Here is an 18,585-nt window from a genome sequence, read left to right on the forward strand (position 1 = left end):
AGTGGTACCCAAATACTGACTAAGGCGATCCAGTAAAATCTTCTCCAAAATTTTTGACACTACAGTGGCTAATGCTATTGGCCTATAGTTATCCACACTACCAACCTTGCCTGCCTTATCCTTGATGACAGGCACTAAAGTGACAGACAACATAGACTCAGGCAACAGTCCATGAGTCATGAAGCCAGTAAAACAAATGTAAGTAATCCAAGTAAGTCAAGTATGGAATAGATAAATATAAAGTATACAGTGTGTACAGAATGAGGGTATGAGTGTGCAGATATTTTACAAGTGATATTACTGATATACGAATCTGGATTTTAGCTGTTCATCACAGAAAGGATTTTCCCTTTTGGTGCAATATGGTGCATAGTGCAAAGATGAAATAGTAAATATAAATAAGTATAAATATAAATATGAGTAACACCAACAAAAACATCAACAGTTACATTGAACATACAGTCCTATCTACTGCCTAATGTCAGTCTTTGCACAGCCCCCCCCCCCCAACACACACACACACACTCCACAAAAACACATCCTATAATAAATACACAACAATTATTACACCATTGCCCTAATATTGCACAGCCTTCTATCAGGAATTATTGCACTATTGCCCTAAATCAAATATTGCACAACCCTCTATCAAAATATTGCACAAACAATTAAAATATTAAAATCCCCCTATTAAAATATTGCACATCCCTCTAAAAATAATAAATAAATATACCTCCAACATACATGTCATCATATTCCTACACAGAGACTAGCCTATTGCACTATTACCCTACTTCAAACCTTGCAACTATTCCTGTCATCTCTTATTAATTAATTTGATGGACATAGGTACTAATGAAAATTTGTATCTGTTTAGCTTGCATGTTGGCAGCATATACCTCCTACCAGAGGGCATCAGCTCAAACTCATTATTTAAAACATGGGTTGGGTCAGTAGCAATCTTGAGGCCCTGCCTCCTAACTGTCTCCTCAAAAATTCCTTGTAAAGAGCATGAGGGTTGTATGCCCATTATTTTCCCTGCCCTCTTGACAAGAGTCTGGAGTTGTGTTCTGACTTTAAAAGTCAAGTTTCCAAACCATGTTGTGATGCCGTAGCGGATGACAGGTTCAATAGTTGCACTATAAAACAAAAGCATGTTGCTTTTATCAACACCATGGACCCTGAGTCTCAGTAAAAAGTGCAGCCTTTGACAGATCTTTGAGCAAACAGACTCCACATGAGTTGCCCACTGTAACTGACAATCAAAATGTATACTCAAGTACCTAAAATGTGATACCTGTTGGACTTCCTGTCCATTAATAAGCACTGGACTATAATCCCCCAGACCCCTGGGGTCAAAGATCATCTCTTTTGTTTTATCCACATTCAAAATGAGGTTGTGGTCCTCACACCACAGCACTATATCCTGTACCTCTGTGATACCCCCTAGGGTCTGCCTGTGCTGACAGAAGGCTCAGTAAAGCTGCATCATCTGAAAACTTAATGATGTAATTGCTCCTGTGTTGACTCTTACAGTCATTTGTATATAATGTAAAGAGGATGGGAGAACTTGCGCACTCCTGAGGAGCCCCAATATTTATTTCCTGTGAGTGAGACAGGGTGGAATTAACTTTCACTTGTTGCTGCCTACCAATGAGGAATGCAAAATACCACTTGATTAAATAGGGGTTCACCTCCATCTGATCCAGCTTCCTTAAGAGAATCTGGGGTAGAATCATATTGAAAGCAGAACTAAAATCCATGAACAGCAGTCTAGTATAGGCCTTGGAGTTTTCAAGATGTTTTAAGATTAAATGTGTTGTGGTGTTTAAAGCATCATCAGTGCCTCTGCTATTCTGGTAGGCAAACTGATAAGGAATCAAGAGATACTGCACCTCTTGTTTTAGGTTTCCTACCATTATACGCTCAAAAGCCTTCATTACTATGGATGTTAGGGCAACAGGTCTAAAATCATTGTTATCCTTTGGGCAAGGTTTCTTGAGTACAGGAATAATAATGGTTCTCTTCAAATCTTTAGGAATACTGTGTGTATCAACAGAAAGTTGAAATAAAGGGCTCCAAGCTGGAGCTAACTCACTGGCAAATGTTTTAAGGAGTAAGGCAGAAATACTATCTGGCCCAATGGCCTTTTTTTGTGTGCAACCCTCCAAATACCCTGGCCACAGCTTCTGGGTTAATTACATTTCTGGTAGATAGATCACGTGATATTGTACTCAATACACTGTTGCATTCTTCCAGCACCCCCTTTGCAGCGCAGTCAAACCGCCTATAAAAATCATTTAACTCATTTGCTTTTTCTAATTCATTCAGAACATGCAGTACTCCCCCTTTATTAGAGTATAGGTTGGTCATATCTTTAACTGCATCCCAAAGCTGTTTAGAGTTCTTATTTGAGAGGGCTTCCCTCATACGCAGGCTGTGCTGCTCTCACGCCTCCCTCATTTTCCCCCTTAGGTCCTTTTGAATGGCCTTGAGTTCTATAGTGTTGTTGTTCTTGAAGGCCTGCTTCTTTCGTCGAATGCATTGTTTGATTTCAGGAGTAATATAGTCCTTATTGTTTGGGTATACCTTAACAGTCTTTTTTGCCACCACTGTATAGACGCAAAAATTAATATACCCTGTGATAGCCTCAGCAATATTATCAATGTTATTTTCCCCATAAAAGACATTCCAGTCTGTGGCCAGGAAACAACCACTTAACTCTTCTTTGTTACCCTCCTGCCACACACTGACGGTCTTTATAAGTGGTTTGCTCCTTTTTAGAGCAGATTTAAAAGTTGGGATAAGTCGTATCATATTATGGTCCGAATTTGAAAGAGGTGGACCAATTTTTGAAGCATACGCATTTTTAATGTTGCCATAGCATTTGTCCAATATATTATTTTTCCGTGTGCCAGCAGTGACAAATTGCTGAAATCCAGGAAGAATGCAGTCCATATTGCAATGATTAAAATCACCCAGTATAAACATAGGTGCATCTGGCTTGCTCTGAAGCTGCTTATAAATGCAGTCGGCTACACGTGAGGTGGCAATTGATGCGTTACCACTCGGTGGAATGTAAACGCAAATGAAAACAGTTCCATAATCCCGGGATAGATAGAATGGCCTTAGACTCAAACACAAGAGTTCAAGATCAGGTGTGCATACTGAGCCCTTTAAAGTGTAATTATTGCACCAAGAGTCATTAATGTACATAGAAATTCCACCACCCCTAACTTTCCCCGAGTTACTGTTTCTATCCATACGGACATTTTAAAGCCTTGTACCTGAATCAGCTGATCAGGAACATCACACTGAAGCCACGTGTCCGTGAAAATCATGAGGGAAGCCTCACGGTATTCATGACAAACTTTTGTGTTGATGCATAGCTCGTCAATTTTATTCCTGAGGGAACGAACGTTACTCAGAAGTATATATGGCAGAAGAGGTTTATTCTGCCTTCAGCAAAGTCAATGTTGGATACCGCCTCTTCTCCCACGTTTCTGTAGCTGGCAGTCCCCCCTCCTCCTTAGCAATTCCTCTGGAATTTTGTCTAGCAGGCCCGGTTCAGGTGTAGCCTTCCGGCGTAGGGACAGCAACCATTCCCTACTGTGCACCTGTAACAGCTGATCGTGCCCCCCTTGAAGCATTGAACAGCTGGTGTCTTGTTGCAGTAGACCAGTGCAAGAAGCAGCCAGCAACACCAGTATTAAAAATGCCCCAATCCTCCTCTTCTCCATCATCATAACTCCATCAGCCCATACAAACAACACACAAGGCTGTATACACGCATACACGTCCATAGCAAACTTTCATACAGTGAAGAAAACAGTGAGGAAAACAAACAAACAGCCACCTGCCTCTCGCACCTGAGTCGCAGCTACCGGTTAAGCCGCACCACCGGAATGGGGCCAGAGCATATTATAGCATCAGACGTCACCTTCGCTAATTTAAACACCTCTACAAAGTTACTCTTAGTAACCTCAGACTAATGGTGTACATCAGGCCTCTTCAAATGGCGGCCCTGGGGCCAGATGCGGCCCTTGAGATGATTTCTAGTGGCCCCCGAAGTGTAATGTGATTTAGTTATTACACGCGAGAGTGAATATATTCCGTAAACACGTCCGTAGGCTATGGCGTTAAGATGCGAGGTCCAACATCGGATAGATTGCCTGCATTTTTGTATGCTGTACCGGCACACACCAGCAGATGGCACCCATTAATACTTTTACCGAAAGCCTCTGTTTTTTGGTCCAGAGCCGTGTGTTGCCCAGAAATCCGTTGGTTGGATACCAACCAACCAATCAATAATGAAAAAAAATGCAACAGAAGAAGAATCATTAGACCGGAAATATGTTTTAACAGACCAGACAAAGCAAACAAATGCAAGCACGATGTCTTTATCTACCCAACGAAAAAGAAAAGTTGACTCGGAAAACAGGCAGTTTAATAGCGAATGGACCGATAAGTATGCATTTATCGCAGTTAATGCTAAACCAGTTTGTCTTATCTGCAACGAATGCATTGCGGTGTGTAAAGATTTTAATTTGAGGCATCATTTCAAGACTGCTCATGCTAAATTCGACACTAGTTTCCCGCCGGGCTCCGTTGCTCGGAGGGAGAAGATATCAGCGCTCACATCATGTTATGAGCAAAGACGTCGAATATTGTTTCAGACCAGTACGGATCAAGAGAGGACAACGGCAGCATCTTTGCGAGTGGCATGGATTTTGGGGAAAAAGAAATCGCCGTTTACGTACTCGGAGACGGTCAAAGAGTGTATGCTAGCATCAATTGAGGAGGCCGTAGCAGACGAGAAAACTCGGAAAAACGTTCTGGACATCATCAAGCAAATTCCATTGTCTGACACAACAAATATGAGGAGAGTGGAGTGCCTTGCATCTGACATTTTCGAGACGCTTTTGGACAAACTGAGGAAGGCCGAGGTGATGTCGTTGGCCGTGGATGAGTCCACGGATAACAGTGACGTTGCCCAGCTGTGCCTTTACGTGCGTTTTTTTGATGGTGAATGTTTTCGGGAGGATTTGCTTGGATTAATTCCTATGGAGGGTCATACTACTGGGGAGATTTTATTTAACAAGATTACTACATTCTTCACTGAAAACAACCTGGATTTGGCACGCATAAACATGCTGCTTACTGATGGTGCTCCCTCCATGGCAGGCAGAGAACAAGGGCTCGCTGCGCGAATGACAGCAGTAGCTCCTCAGTTGCGATCGCTGCATTGCCTCATCCACCAAAGCCTATTGTGCGCGAAGCTCAGTGGCGAATTGAAAAAGTGCATGGACACTGTGATGGCAATAATAAAACTTCGTGCGGTGCAACTCTAGCTTACAGCACCGGTTTTTCCGCCAGCTGTTGATTGACATGTCAGCCGAACACAGTGATTTACTAATTCAGAATGACATTAGGTGGCTGAGCAAGGGAAATGCATTGAAACGTTTCAATGAACTACGAGAGGAAATACTGGTGTTTCTCCGGTCATCAGGATCGAAAAAAGCTGCAAACTTTCTGCCTATAATGGAAAACGAAGAGTTCAATGCAACTGTTTGTTTTTTGAGTGATGTTTTCCAACATTTGAACCAAATCAACACGGAGTTGCAGGGCAGGGGGAAAACAGTCGTTGAACTTGCGGAGAGACTTACTGCTTTTCAAAGAAAGCTCTCGCTGTTCTCAGCTGATCTGCGCCCAGGGAAGATGCTCCACTTCCCAGCACTGAGGACATCTGGCCTGCACATTACCCAGGTGATGTCGAGCTTTACTGACTCTTTGAGAAACAATTTTGCCACTAGGTTTAGTGATTTCAGCATCCCTACTGAAGTGCTGCGATTTGTTAAGGACCCTTTCAGTGTCGATGTCGAGACAGACTTTGGACTGAAAGAGAAGGAGGTGCTGTCTACTTTGGATGAGGGGTCTTTACAGCTCAAACTTATTGAAATCCAGTCAACAGATGAGCTGAGGCAGTCATTCCAGCAGGCAGGTTTTGAGAAGTTCTGGACCCATGCAGTCAGCCAAGACAAATTTCCATACTCAAGGAACCTTGCACTTTTTCTTTTGACAATGTTTGGCTCAACATACACATGTGAGTCATCATTCTCACACATGAATGCAATCAAAACACACAATCGCATATCACTTACTGACCAGCATCTCCACCACTCTCTGCGCATTGCCCTGACCTCATACACACCTGACTTTACTTCTCTGGCCAAATCAAAAAAATGCCATTTCTCACATTAAGATAACATGTGCCACTACAAAAAAGAAGAAAGATAATTTGAGGTATTCATATTGCTGTTTGGAGGGCAGGTAGGCCTGTCACCCTGGGTGGAGGTGTTGAGGGGAATTTTCAATTTCAGTGATGCTGAGCCTGATGTTTTTGTTAATTTTGGCCAAATCAAAAAATGCCATTTCTCACATTAAGATAAGATGTGCCATTACAAAAAAGAAGGGAGATCATTTGGATTTATTTAAAAAAAAAATGTGTTGTTGCTAATAGTTGTTTTTAGCTTTTTTTTTCCTTTTAGTTTACCTCTTAGCTTCTTGAGGTATCCATATTACTGTTTGGAGGGCAGGTAGGCCTGTCACCCTGGGTGGGGGTGTTGAGGGGAATTTTCAATTTCAGTGATGTTGAGCCTGATGTTTTTTGCTCATTTCATTTTCTGTGTTCTGCACAGAATTCTAATAAATTGAATATATCCGCAGCGATGTTTTGAGTTCATTGCTTTAATTGATACCTTGATAAGTCAAATTGCCCGGCCCCTGGTTTAGTTTCAGTTTGATGAACTGGCCCCAGTCCCAAACTAGTTGAATAGCCCTGGTGTACATCATTAGCTCCTACATGGAGAACTATCTTTGAGAACCTGTGCTTGCCTAGGACGCTAAGATTACCTGCTATGTCCAGCACTCTGGCTCCTGGTATACACCTGACTAAAGCTGCTGCTACCCCTAAAGGCTTAGCTAATTTCACATGCCATAGATAGAGTCTCCTACACCCAGAGCTCTTTCAGGTTTCTCAGTGGGTGCATCACTGAGGAAGGCAAATCTGTTCGACACATGAAGAGGAGAGGAGTGGTGCTTCTATGGGCGAGCCTCAATGGTACAGTAGCTTTGGCTCTATGCTTATGCTGCCAAGTCATCGCCCATTCGCCCCACTGCGAGGGCTCTAATGCCAGAGTTGGGGGATTACTAACTCCACCTAGGGCATTCAGACTTTCCCCTGCAGAAACTATACTGTTCTCATTCTCACTAACCCTCTCTAAAGTCTGGATACACACCTCCAAAGCTGCAGTCTTCTCTGTCAGAGAACTAACTAATTTGCACTTGTCATAAATAAAGCTATCACTAGTGATGGAGGAAGAATGACTAAACATCCTGCACTCAACACACTGAACAAGCTGAAGGTGCCATGATGAATGGATTTATGTACCTTAATCGAAGATCTGTTGATATTAAAGCAGATCCAATGTGGATGGCCTCAGCTTGCGGTCTTTATGCAGGAGGAGAAAAAAAAAGAAAGCTTCCAGTCTTGGCATTCTTCCGAAAAAAATTAAAATGCAGAAAAAGGAAAGTGAAAGTACAATCAAAAATGAAAAGGATACTGGAAAATTATTTGTATATAAAATAAAAACATTAGTGATTAATGCCAACATTCGTGGAACAAAAGACTCATAGCAAACAACTCGGAAACCAGGAAGTAAATCACACCTAGTAGTTTCGTCTTTTCCCCAAAGCACTGAGACAACACCCCTCCCACTCCAGTTTCAGAAGAATCCACCTCCATGTTGAAGGTTTGCAAAGGATCTGGGTGTTTCAGAAATGGTCATGTGGTAAAGACTGATTTGAGCTGGTTAAAAGTATACTCCGCCACCTGGTTCCACTGGAGATGCTTGGGATCCTTCTTTAGCAATGCGGTGAGTGGAGCAGCGATAGTACTGAATCCTCTAATGAACCAGTGATAAAAGTTGGCAAAACCCAAGAAACATTGAAGTTCTTTGACTGTGGTGGGTGGTTACTGCAGACACCTTGTTTGAGTCCATGCTTACAGCCTTTGCACTAATGATGTACCCCAGGAATGCAATTTGGGTTGTACGAAACTCACATTTTTCAGCCTTGATGTACAGCTGGTTTTCCAGAAGTCAGGTGAGTACTGATCTTACATAGTCTTGGTGAATGATTTCGTCTGGGGAGTAGCTCAGAATGTCATTGATCTAGGCAATCACATAGAATCCCAACATGACCCTGAGGACATCACTGATGAATATGCTGGGCATGCAAGAAAACCCATAAGGCATGACACAGTACTCGAAGTGCCGTGAAGAACTGAACACAGTTTTCCATTCATCACCCTCTCGAATACACACCAGGTTGTAAGTGTGCCTGAGGTCCAGTTTGGGGAATACGTGGGCTGACTGTAACTGTTCTAGAGCAGACAGGTACTAGTGGAAGTGGGTAGGGGTACTTTATTGTGATCTGGTTCAGTCCTCAGTAGTCAATACAGGGTCAGAGGCCCCCTCCTTTCTTCTCCACAAAGAAGAAGCCTGCAGATGCAGGAGATGTGAAAGCATGGATAAATCCCTTTTGCAGTGCTTCTTGAGCATATTCCTCCATGGCAGTTTGTTCTGGGACTGAGAGTGGGTATATGTGGCTGTGTGGAGGTGTAGTGCAAGGGAGGAGGTCAATGGCACAGTCATAGGGTCTTTGAGGAGGCAACCACTAGCCTTACCCTTGCTGAATACCTTTTTGAGCTCATGGTAGCAGGTGGGAATGTGTTCAATGCCCCCGAGTGAGGGGCTCTCCACAGAAGCAGAAGCCAGGGTGAGTTGCAGGCAGGGTGAGTTGGGACAGTTGCAGGCAGTATTGACAACATAAAGGAAACCACCATAGTATTGTAATCAAGGGAACCCCAGAACTATGGCTTGGTGGACAGTGCAGGTGATGAACAGTGAGATAAGTTCCTTATGAAATGCCCCAACCTGAATCTCCAGCAGTGCTGTGCAAGTAGTGATTAGCCCCTCCCCAACAGGTCCGCCATCTATCACCTTCAGACTCACAAGTCGTTGGAGCTCCTCTGTGGGCAATTCGAGCCTCTGAGCAGCCTCATGGTCGATGAAGTTCCCCTCTACCCCGGAGTCTATTAGGGTGGAAAGAACATGGGATGAATGTGAGAGGTTAACAATACATTGAGTTTGAGGAATCAGTGTGGAGAAGAGGCTTTGTGACTCACCAGGGTGGTGGTGTCACAGAGTGAACCGTGACCCTTATGAGCTGTGCACCTAGCATGCAGTCAGTCATCTACTGGCACTTTATCATCCAAGCTGACTTGCTGCTAGTGTCGCTGGTATTCTGCACATTACATTGTCACTACTGTTTGCATTGTATCATATTACTGGTCATTTTGTCATTTATCACTAATTGTCATAACTTTATTATCATTCTAACAACTGTGTTGTGTAGGAATGTGAGGAAAGGCCTACCAGAATTTTAATCAACAACAGTTTGTTTGTCATTCCTCATTCATAGTATTCCATTAAAATACATTCACCACTCATCTGTATTAACTTAGTCTGGTTTCCACAAATGCAATGATACATACTGGCTGTTAAAAACATTCTCACTTATTTGTTAAAACTTGGTAATCACCACTCCGTAAACAGTTCACCATGTTCATTTCAGCATCCACTTCCTGGTTCTGGGGGGGAAACTGAAGGACCATACCATTTACTGTAAATAGGGGTGCTTGGCAGGGAACTGAGGGAATAGTCCATTTTGGAGGGGTGTTTTTATAGTTATTGCCAGAGTGGGGTTTCAAATTGTACAGAAATGTTTTGAATGAATGGAAATGGTTTTGCTTGTTTGTTTATTTTATGTTTTCTTATTTGATTCATTATTTTGTAAGGATTTTGTTCACATTAAGTTAATTGATTATTTTTGTGAATGGTTTAAGCCAGTGGGAGGGGCTACAACTAGTTTTAGGCTGTATTAGGTCCCATGGCCTCAGTCTGTGTGTTCTGACTGAACAAGGATTGCCTGTAATAAATACAGTAGAGATAGACAAGAACTTTTTACAGAACTCAGGAAAGTGGGCATGAAAGAAGTGTCAGTGGGATCAATTTTAGAAATGGGGTCAACTGGGAAGGGAAAGTGTTGGCTTTTTAAATATCTGAAGGACACTGAACTCATCAAGAGAATCTAATGCAATAATGGAATGACACTCTCACTGCCGCATTCCCATATAGCACTGGCTCACTTCAAAGCCCTGCTGTTGAGCAAATTAAGCAACTGGGTTGTCTTCTGTTGTTCAGTAGCTCCTGTTATGGTCATAAAATACAACAAGCATTGCAGAAGGAGTCCCTTGCACTCCAATACTTCACCAGAGAACTTATCTGGTCGAGGAACCATCATGGAAGCACTCACAGTGGGCACAGGACGTGTCAGGAGGTCCTGTGAGACAGCAGCAGTTAGTTGCTTAATATGGACATTTAAGTCACTTAACGTTTGCTAGTGTTCTTCCAACAATCGTTCCTGCACAGAAAGAGCAGTTTGCTTCACCTCCTCTGCTGCATCCATGGTGGTGAAGTATCCTGTCAGGGTGCAGGCACTTATGGATGCAGTTGCAGGGGAGAGTGGGTGCATTGCAAACTGGCAGACAAGTTCAAATCATAGGACATAAGGCAATGTAGAGGACAGGCTAAGGGTCAGTCAATCAGCAAACAGCGTGTCAGAGGAGTAGCTAATGTTCAGAGTCCAAAATATAAACACGAAGCAAGGGTCAGTCACTAAAGTCAAGAACAAGGAACAATGGTTTGGTATGATCAGGTACACGTACACAGAATAACACTTCACACTAGTAGTTTGTGAGAGTGGTCTTTAAAGGGCATATCACGGGTAAATTCAGGAGCAAGATCAATGTAATTCTCCTTTTTTATATTAAACTTTGGTCAAATATCTGTCACATTTTGTGCAATTTTTTTACCTTGCACAATACCAGAAATATTCAGTTGAAATCAAGCCATTTGAGGCGAATTGGTCCGCCTCTGAAAAAACTTGGCATTTGGATTTCCTGGCAAATGTTGAGTTTCGTGACATCACGTGCGGGACGCCTCCCTCTGAATCCTACATCAGTGCTGATTTGTGTATGAGGAAACGACCTGGTGGTTTTCTGCAAATTTCTTCAACGTTATCACGTAATTATTAAAATGGTTAATGGATGTATCATAGGAGGGTGTAACAACACCCATCATGATGGGATTAGTACTCATCATTTTCCAAAAGACCAGACAATGAGAGAGAAAGGGGAGCGCTTCGTGCGAGGCACCCGGAAGCAGACGATGACCAACAGAGCCAAGGACCAACAAAATCAGCGATTCACAAGTTGACTGTTGCCAGGGTAAGAAATAAGAGAGACTATACTCTAAATTAGGTTTTCCTGTGTTTGTTTGGTACATGGATAATGTTATTTATTGACACACACAAAATTAAACAACACGAAAGCATTGGGCGATAATACACTTACTTAGATTAGATTAGATTGAACTTTACTGATCCCTTTGGGAGGGTTCCCTCAGAGAAATTAAAAAGATACCATCCACAGCCTGGTAAAAAGCAGCTAAAGTATCTAAGTAGCCTTGCTGTGACAGAGTGAATCCCCTCACATGCAGTGGCTGCCTTTGCCCTCGGAGGGATGTAAACACAGATGGTGATGCTAGCAGCTAGCAGTCCATGTTAACATCTGGTACAAGGTGTGTTAGCCATGTCTCCGTAAAAATAAATAAGCTGCTCTCCTGGTAAATCTGCTGGTTGTTCAGTGCGGATAGCTCGTCGACCTTATTCAGCAGTGAGTTCACATTCCCCATGATAATGGAGGGAATGGATGGTTTGTAGCGCCGCTAGCCTAGCCTTTAGCTTAGCCCCGGCTTTGCAGCCCTCCTCAGCTCGGCTGGGACTGGGGTGTCGTATCCTGTCTTGTCCTATTGTTTTCAGGGCCAGCAGCTACTCTCTCGAATAAGCGAGAAAACTGGCTCCTGGTTGTGTGTTAAAGTTAAAAATATCCATGGGATATGAAGAAAAACACACTATGTCTTTGTAAGAAGAGCAGAAAAGTAAAAAGGTGGAAAAAAAGAGGTTTAAAGAGCTAAAAACTACAGAGCTACAGGAGAGGCAGTCGTCTCACACAGCACCCAAGGTCACATTTTCTTTACATTTTACTTCACATGTATCGAGGGATATACGGCGTGTCAGGGCTTGAGATCTTGGGACCTGTCAAGCACATTAAATGTATATACACCCCTGCTTAGCCGATTCCATGTGTGTAGCTTATGAAATCTTTCTCCTACAGTAGCCAGTACTCTTCTAAATGAAGAAATATATCAATACATAATAGTGATTAGAAAAAATATGACTTATGTAACAATAGATAGATGAGCATTAATACATGAATCCATGGGTTTAGAAGCTCAGGCGACAATTCCATATTTCAGTGCAAAATCGCTAGCTGCTAAACTTGGTCTACACAAACTGTGCACTGAAACCATGCAAGCTCTCTCAGCCTGCTGGCGGATCTGCGCATGACGTCATGAATCTGGCTCCAGACTCCCTTGGGATTTTTCCAGATGCGTTTTGTTATTTTATTTTTTTCTGCTGTAGACAGATGGCCTTGTGCAAAATTACCCTTCTGGATGAGTGTGTAAAGGGACATACTTTCATATAAAAAAACATGAAATTGGTCCAGGATATGCCCTTTAAGTAGCATTGGTTGATGAGGTGAAATGGGAAACAGCTGCAGCAATGGAATGGCTAGAACTTGGGAGAAGGAGGGCACTGTGGTGTTTGGGAATTGTAGTCCATGGCAGCCATGTTTGGAGGCCGCCACGAACTCTGATTGCTGGCGCTTTCACTGACAGATTTAAATTGGTTCTGTAATCAAAATTAACATGTTTAATACACATTCGATCTCCAAGCAAAAAGGACAAAAAGTAAAGTATTTTAATTTAACTCCTACTCTGAGAGATTCACATACTTTTTCTGACAAAGATTTAATGTTGGATAATTTTGTTGGTTAATGCTAGATAATCACACTGAAGGTGAAATTTAACCCCTTCGGACATAAGATGTACAACTGTACACATGAAGTTCCATAGCATTTTTCCTTGTGTCCGAAGGGGTTACACAGAAATTGGCAAGGGTTCACAAACTGTCTTGCAGCACTGTATACAGTATATACAATGGGGGCAGACATGGCCTGAAGGTTAGAGAAGCAGCCTCGAGCCCAAAGAGTCGCCAGGTCGATCGGCAGGAAAATGTGAGGGGAGTTGAGTGAATGAACAGCACTTTCCTTTCCCTCTGCTTCATGGCTGAAGTGCCCTTGAGCAAGGTGCCTAACCCCCCAACTGCTCCCCATGTGCTGGAGCATAGCTGCCCACTGCTCTGGGTGTGTTTGTTTGTTTGTTTGTTTGTTTGTTTGTTTGTTTGTTTGTTTGTTTGTTTGTTTGTTCGTTTGTGTGTGTGTGTTCACAACTTCAGATGGGTTAAATGCAGAGGGAAAATTTCACTGTGCATGTGACAAAAATAAAGGCTTCTTCTAATATACATACATAGCTTTTTTACTAATAAATTCTATCTATAAAAATTATGTATAAGCAGATTGTATACAGTCTGTGCTTTGACTGAACTAGAAAAGAACAATTATTCCTGAGTATTGTTTCTGCCCAACTGGACTCTGAAAGCACAAAGCTTGACCAATAGAATTCATCAAACTATGCTACGTTTAAAAACTAACCTTGTGATTAGCTTCATTTGTGGAACCAAAATTGACAGAAATTAGCAGAGCTTGCTGAAATAAGCCTGGCTTATTGAGTTAGCTAACTTTGTAGAATACCTTATTGGTGCCATTTTAAAAGATGTTGCTAATGTTTGAGAAGATTTCACATACCACAAAGCAATCATGTTGAAGATGAAGAAGCTTTCTAAAGAAGAAGCCTTTATTTGTCACATGCACACTCAAACACAGTGAAATTCGTCCTCTGCATTTAACTACAAACTACAGGACTGCTTTAAACAGACAGTCTGGGACTTATTTGAACACCAGGCGCTGGAGACATTCACAGGAACGGTGCTGGACTATATTAAGTTCTTCATCGCGAATGTGACGGTAGATAAAAACATCCGGGTCTTCCCAAACCAGAAACCCTGGATGACCAGCCAGGTCCGCTCACTCCTCAGGGCTCGTGATGCTGCCTTCAGGTCAGGTGATAGAGCTTTGTACAGAGCCGCTCAAGCTGATCTGAAAAGAGGAATAAATAAAGCCAAGGCAGACTACAGGCTGCGCATAGAGTCCCACCTGTCCAGCAACAACACACGGGAGGTGTGGCAGGGCATTCAGGACATCACGAACTTCAGGGACTGTGATGCATCAACAGGAGACTGGAGTGTGCCGCTAGCAGAGGAGTTAAATCACTTCTTTGCTCACTTTGAAACATCTCAGCAGCACTCATCTGCTCCTGCCCTGCCCCCACCACCACACAGTTCCTACACCACTCCATTCACTGTGCAGGAGCACGATGTCAGATGGGTGCTCCTGGCAGTGAACCCCAAGAAAGCTGCCGGCCCAGATGGTGTACCTGGTAAGGTGCTCAGAGTGTGCGCCCACCAACTCGCCCCTACCTTCAACAGGATCTTTAACCTCTCCCTGGCTCAGGCAGTCATCCCGCCCTGCCTAAAATCTGCAACAATAATCCCAGTGCCGAAGAAGTCTCCCATCACCAGCCTGAATGATTACTGTCCTGTGGCCCTCACCCCGGTAATCATGAAGTGCTTCGAGAGACTAGTTCTTCAGCACATCAAGGACCACCTCCCCCCAGACTTCAACCCCTACCAGTTCGCATATCGCACAAACAGATCCACAGAGGACGCCATCGCCGTAGCTCTCCACTCTGCGCTAAGTCACCTGGAGCAGCAGCAGCAGAGCTACATCCGCATACTCTTTGTGGATTACAGTTCAGCTTTTAATACAATAATCCCGGACATCCTTATTAGAAAACTGAACACTCTCGGCCTCCCCTCCTCACATGTGCCTGGTTAAAGGACTTTCTTACTAACCGGCCCCAGACTGCGAGACTTGGCCCCCACTTCTCCTCCACCCGCATGTTGAGCACCAGCTCTCCACAGGGCTGTGTGCTGAGCCCCCTCCTGTACTGCCTCTACACCCACGACTGTAGTCCGACCCACAACAACAACCTTGTCGTCAAGTTTGCTGACGACACCACAGTGGTCGGACTCATCTCAAAGGGAGACGAGGCAGCCTACAGAGAGGAGGTCCTGAAGTTGGCAGCCTGGAGTTCAGAAATTAACCTCGCTCTGAACACCAAGAAAACCAAAGAGCTCATTGTTGACTTCAGGAAGCACAGCACCGACCTAGCCCCCCTCTACATCAATAACGTGTATGTGGAGAGGGTCCACACCTTCCGGTTTCTCAGTGTCCTCATCTCCACCGAGCTCTCCTGGTCAGTAAACATCACAGCAGTCATTAAGAAGGCTCAGCAGTGGCTACACTTCCTGAGAAACCTCAGGAAGTACAACCTAAATTGCAACCTGCTGCTGACCTTCTACCGCTCATCCTTCGAGAGCCTGCTGACATACTGTATTACAGTATGGTACGGCAGCTGCACTGCTGTAGACAGGGAGAGGCTCCAGAGGGTAGTTAAGGCAGCACAGAAGATCAATGGCTGCCCTCTCCCCTCCCTGATGGACATTTACACCTCCCGCTGCCTTAGCAGAGCTAAGAATATTATCAAGGACAGCTCCCACCCTGGGCGGCACGGTGGTGTAGTGGTTAGCGCTGTCGCCTCACAGCAAGAAGGTCCTGGGTTCGAGCCCCGGGGCCGGCGAGGGTTTGCATGTTGCATGTTCTCCCCGTGTCCGCGTGGGTTTCCTCCGGGTGCTCCGGTTTCCCCCACAGTCCAAAGACATGCAGGTTAGGTTAACTGGTGACTCTAAATTGACCGTAGGTGTGAATGTGAGTGTGAATGGTTGTCTGTGTCTATGTGTCAGCCCTGTGATGACCTGGCGACTTGTCCAGGGTGAACCCCGCCTTTCGCCCGTAGTCAGCTGGGATAGGATCCAGCTCGCCTGAGACCCTGTAGAACAGGATAAAGCGGCTAGAGATAACGAACGAGAACGAGCTCCCACCCTGGCTTTGATCTGTTCGACCTGTTGCCCTCAGGGAGGCGCTACAGGTGCATCAGGACAAAGACAAACCGATTCAAAAACAGCTTCTTTCCAAAAGCCATAACCGCCCTGAACTCAGATATGCTCTGACTTTATAGTCTATTTATTTTACTATGTGACTCTCTATGTGCAATACTTTTATAATGTGCAATACCTCACTCCATAATGTGAAACACAACACATTCACCTCAGGACTGTGCACCTGACACACAGCACATACACCTCAAGTCTGTGCACCTTACCTTACCTTGCAATACTTCATAAATGTGTAATATTTTATTTTATTTTATAATGTGACTCTCTCGTGCAATAATTTATAATGTGCAATGAGCAATACCTCACTCCATAATGTGTAACACAACACATACACCTCAGGACTGTGCACCTTACCCCCATTACACACTCCCCCCCCCACTCTACACACTGTTTGCACTGTTATTGAAGATGCTTTAATCTCATTGTACATGTGTATAGTGACAATAAAGGCATTCTATTCTATTCTATTCTATTCTAACCCTTCTGAAGCAGTGAACACACGCATGCACACACAAGAGAGCAATGAGCACACACACACACCCAGAGCAGTGAGCAGCCATACTACAGCACCCGGGGAGCAGTTGTGGATTAGGTGCCTTGCTCAAGGGCACTTCAGCCCAACCTCAGGCCAAGGCTGCCCCATGTTAACCAAACCTGCATGTCTTTGGACTGTGGGGGAAACCGGAGCACCCGGAGGAAACCCACACAGACACGGGGAGAACATGCAAACTCCACACAGAAAGACCCCCATCGGCTGCTGGGCTTGAACCCAGAACCTTCTTGCTGTAAGGCAACAGTGCTAACCACTACACCATCGTGCCGTCCCCAGTTAAAAGTAAAGTTCTCAGGTACAACATTATTAAACACTCAAATGGAAAAACCTACAGATCTGTAGCAACGACCTTAAACATCTCTGTCAGTAAAACTGGTTATATAATATTCAGGTGGAAAGTTCATGCAACTACAACTAATCATCCTCAGACAGGTGAATTTCACAAGATTTCATACCACACTCTGAGACTAATGATAAAGAGATAAGAGAAAAGCCAGTAGTCACTTGAAATGAGTTGTAGGATGACCTGAAAGCAGCAACAGTTACACAGAGAACAATAAGCAATGAACTGCACCACAGTAATTCAGCTGTTGATGTTTGGAGAAAGAAGTATTGTGTGTTTGAAACCAAGAACATCAAGAACACAGTGAAGCATGCTGATGAGAGCATCATGATATGGAGCTGCTTTTCTGAAAACGGTACTGGGGCTTTGCGAACATCACTGAAGGAAACATGACTGAAGTGATGTCCCAGGATGCATTAGAGGGGAATTCAATCTCATCAGCCAAGAAACTGAATCTGGGGAGAAGATGGAGGTTTCAATAAGACAATGAACTCAAACAGTACAATAACTATAGAAGGTCTTGCATGGCTGAGCCAATCTCCTGACCTGAATCCGGGGGGAAATTTATGAAGGATTTAGAAACTGAGAGTCCATCAGAGGGATCCTCATAATCTTGGGGACTTGAAGATGATTTTCTGAGACATGGATCAAAATTGAACCACAATTCTGTAAAAAGTGAATTACATCTTACTGTAGATATCTCCAAGCTGGAACTGCAAGCAACAGCTTTGCAAAGTATTAATGTTGTTAATCACAGCATAACAAACAATCTTTACCTACAATTTAATATGCGCATATATAATTACACAAATAATCACAGCATAAACTAATGTGATCCATACATAGAGTTTAAGAACAGGCAAAAACTCAATAATCAGAATTTACAGACAAATAATTTGTCATGTGGCAGTAAATCAAGCTGTTAGGAAGATTTTAGTGCTCTGAATATTTTTGCCTTATTAAGAAAAATCTGAACATTAACAGGAGTTTCAGTGCTAATGAGGATGTGGGCGCTAATGAGCTTTTTGATCACACTGCGCCCAACATAGCACAGCTGCTCTTATTCACTATTATTTACAGTTATATACAGAATTAATAAATTAACAAGTCTGTGTGTGCTGTGTGTGTGTGTGGGGGGGGGGGGGGGGGGGGGCTCTCAGTCCGATCTCATAAACAAGAAATCTTAAGAATTAATCAAAATCACGTAAATTTGGTGGGTTTTACATTTATTACTCTTGTTGTTCTCCTAAAGCCCTCGCTCTGTCATGTCTGTCTATTTCTCTCTCTCTCTCACACACACACACACACACGACTTTAATGTTTAGTAGCCATCACAACACAGGTTTCCCAAGTTGCCATAACAACCGGCCACTGTCATGGCTGTGTTCTAAACCTGTGTCCCACATTG

The 18,585-nt window shown here is 43.5% G+C and overlaps 1 long non-coding RNA gene across 2 annotated transcripts; it reads right to left on the reverse strand.

Moving 5' to 3' along the window:
- Positions 1-547: 547 nt before the first annotated feature.
- LOC132888969 (uncharacterized) lies at positions 548-9,695 on the reverse strand. 2 transcript variants are annotated; one of them, XR_009654988.1, is made up of 4 exons: positions 9,498-9,695; positions 9,248-9,366; positions 7,729-9,154; positions 548-7,557 (listed from the first exon to the last, which is right to left on the reverse strand). It is a non-coding gene; the product is annotated as an uncharacterized LOC132888969 (long non-coding RNA). The 2 variants fall into 2 exon arrangements; XR_009654987.1 differs by having other exon boundaries at positions 9,248-9,695.
- Between the last annotated feature and the right edge of the window lie 8,890 nt (positions 9,696-18,585).

The sequence above is a fragment of the Neoarius graeffei genome, chromosome 7 (genome assembly GCF_027579695.1).
Source record: "Neoarius graeffei isolate fNeoGra1 chromosome 7, fNeoGra1.pri, whole genome shotgun sequence".
NCBI lineage: Eukaryota > Metazoa > Chordata > Actinopteri > Siluriformes > Ariidae > Neoarius > Neoarius graeffei.